Below are 3012 nucleotides of genomic sequence, written 5' to 3'. Positions count from 1 at the left end.
AGCACTGGGAGTTGCAGTAGTGAGCCGACGATGAACCCCCCGACCCCACGGTTCAGGGGGAGGGAAAGTCCACAGTTGCTACTGACGAGCACAGCAGGGGAGGCAGCGTTCCTATCGGACACACACTGTAGATTAGAACACGGTACACACTGTCCCTGGCCCCAGGACAGCGAGTCTTGGGAAATGTCCATATAGTTTTAAAAACCTATTGTCAGCTGTGTTAGCCACTATCAGCACAGAGTCTCTTGGGTTTTTCCCCCTCAGAGAAGCGTCTTGAACCCACAGATAAGCATGCGCACCCAACATTTTATTTACACCCGAGGAAGGTTTTGCTCAATAGATTTGTGATGAGTCCTCCATTTCACAATAGCCCCCCTTGGAAAAGCAATAATATTCAAGGGATCCTGCTTAGAATTTCCCAGGGACTGTAGACACTGTAACACCAGTTTAGAGCATGGAGAGGCCTCCTTTCTGGAGCTTGTAAGGGTTCGCAAGAGAAAGCGACAAGAAGCAGAGACTACATTAAAACCCTGTCACCGAAAGAGTAAAGAAACTCAGCCCGGCAAGAAAGCCTGTTAGGGAAACATAAAAGTCTGTTGTTAGAGGATCAGCTCTTGAGTAAGAATAAAAGAGAAATAAAAATGGAGAAGCATGACTTCATGCATTCCATCCATTTAATTTGTACTCAATTAATCCAGTTTGCAAGGAGGGTGACAGAGTTGGGGACATTAAAAATGACGGATACCAAAGGAAACCATTTTTCTAGGGATATCAGAAACTCTAAACGAGTCTGGTTGGTTTTCGTTATATGGAAACACTGGCTAAGAGAGGAGTCGGTAGCCCCCACCTCCTACGAAATCCCTGTAGTGAGGCTGCCCACATGAGCAGACACATGTCACCCGATACATTTATCGTTGTTATTCTTCACACTTTTTGAATATTCCCTGTAGCTGTCAGCCTTGGCATCTGCGCATTTCTAGGCTTTCCCCAGTTTTTTTAAAAGTGTATTTATTTACTTTGCAAGAGAACAACCTGGGGAGGGGCAGAGAGAGAAGGAGACAGAGGATCCGAAGCAGGCTCCGCGCTAACAGCAGAGACCTCCCAGGCGGAACTCGAACTCACGAGCTGTGAGATCATGACCTGAGCCGAAGTCGGCCGCTGAACCGACTGAGCCACCCGGGCGCCCCCTTCCCAGTTTTTCTGAAGGAAGACTACGTGATTATTCCCATACACAAGACAGCGCTGATATACAGGATAAATCCTGGCATGCACAGCAGATGGTCTGGTATTACCCCCTTTGCTTTCTAATTTTGCTAGTTAGTGGAGGTGGCCTTTTATCAATAGTGAATATTGCATCTTGCTACACTTGTCTACATCAGTCACTCAAAAACATGCCTAAATTTTTTTGTATTATCATATGCCACCTAGTTTGTTGAGAATGATGGAGAATGGTAAGCATCCTCTGAAAATCCCCAAATGCTGACGTTTTGATTTTTCACTTCAAAACAGATTCATGGGTTTGTTTTTTTGTTGTTGTTTTTTTTTTGTATTTTTTAAAATGTTTTATTTATTTCCAGGAGAGAGAGAGAGAGAGAGAGAGAGAGACAGCATGAGCAGGGGAGGGTCAGAGAGAGAGGTAGTGACAGACTCTGAAACAGGCTCCAGGCTCTGAGCCGGCAGTCAGCACAGAGCCCGACGCGGGGCTCGAACCCACGAACCGCGAGATCATGACCTAAGCGAAAGTCGGACGCTTAACCGACTAAGCCACCCAGGCGCCCAACAGATTCATGTTTTGATAGAACCGGAGGTGCAGACTTTTCAAGCACCATTTCTGCTTTTTTAAATAATTTTTTGGTTATTTATTCTGAGAGAGAAAGATCAAGCAGGGGAGGGGCAGAGAGAGAGGGAGAGACAGAATCCCAAGCAGGCTCCGAGCTTTCAGTGTGGATCTCCATGTGGCACTCGACTCACAAACCGTGAGATCATGACCTGAGCTGAAATCAAGAGGCAGACGCTCAACCCACCGAGCCACCTAGGTGCCCCGGTTTCTGCTTTGAATGTAGACTTGGCCATTAGCCCAGTGATGTTAACAAGGTTGCCGTAGATCAAGGAGGACAACGTTTCAAAGCCTCTTTCCACCTGATTTAGCTCTTTCTTTCAAAGGACAAACAAGTCTTACAATTGTTTTCTCTTGATCATTCTGGTTTTATTCATAGGGGTTAGAAAAACGAGGGAGAGCCTAGACTCCAATATTCTCCTGGTCGGAGATATGATTTTGACTCTAATAGAAATAATGCATTTAACTTAAATATTAATGCTTTTCAGCATAAATCTAAAATATTGCCGATAAAATGCCTGGCCCTAAGGATCAGTGTGCTTACAATGGGTGTGCATACATACATAGATTTTCTACCGCCATCTGGAAAGCAACTATGTGTACATCTTCTGCATTATGCTCCTTCCCCCAAATCGTCCTTACAGGAGGACTTAACACGTTGTATCCTGGGCCCCTCACTGGTTAGTTAGCGATGCGAGCCCACTTGTGTGTGTGGCCAGCAGAATGGCTGGAGTGTAGATCATGAGGGCCACAGCCTCTCGGGTTCTCATTTCATGTCCTGGCACTTATACTGGGAACCTCAAAGTGTGTCCACTTAACTGAACTTCAGTGTTTGCTTCCGTGCCTATCTGGCAGACACCTATGTAGTTGCTGACATATCTGACCCCCTCCCCGACTCTGGATCCGTCAAGAGCAAGGACTAGACCTTTGGTGAGCCTTGTACTCCCCATGGCGTAGCTTAACATGGCACGTGGTGGCTGTTAAGTAAAGTGCCTGCTAAGAAAATGAATACATGCAGCCTTCTCACGCCTTGTAAGTTCCGGGGGCTCTGGAGACACACAGATCGAAGACTAACAGTTTGTACAATTGTGTACTCGCGAGGATAAAGCCTAGTATACATTCTATCAAAAATGTCACATTTCTCCATAAAGTTTCTGCCTTTAAAAAATACTTGA

The 3012-nt window shown here is 45.8% G+C and overlaps 1 protein-coding gene across 1 annotated transcript in view; it reads left to right on the top strand.

The window, feature by feature from the left end:
• Positions 1-3012, top strand: part of ARHGAP6 (Rho GTPase activating protein 6) — a 235976-nt gene that overhangs the window by 184708 nt on the left and 48256 nt on the right. The window lies entirely within an intron of this gene.

Source organism: Crocuta crocuta, unplaced genomic scaffold (assembly GCF_008692635.1).
Source record: "Crocuta crocuta isolate KB4526 unplaced genomic scaffold, BGI_CrCroc_1.0 scaffold224, whole genome shotgun sequence".
Lineage (NCBI taxonomy): Eukaryota > Metazoa > Chordata > Mammalia > Carnivora > Hyaenidae > Crocuta > Crocuta crocuta.
The sequence above is the reverse complement of the archived record's forward strand: the minus strand, read 5'-3'. Positions and strand labels throughout refer to the sequence as shown.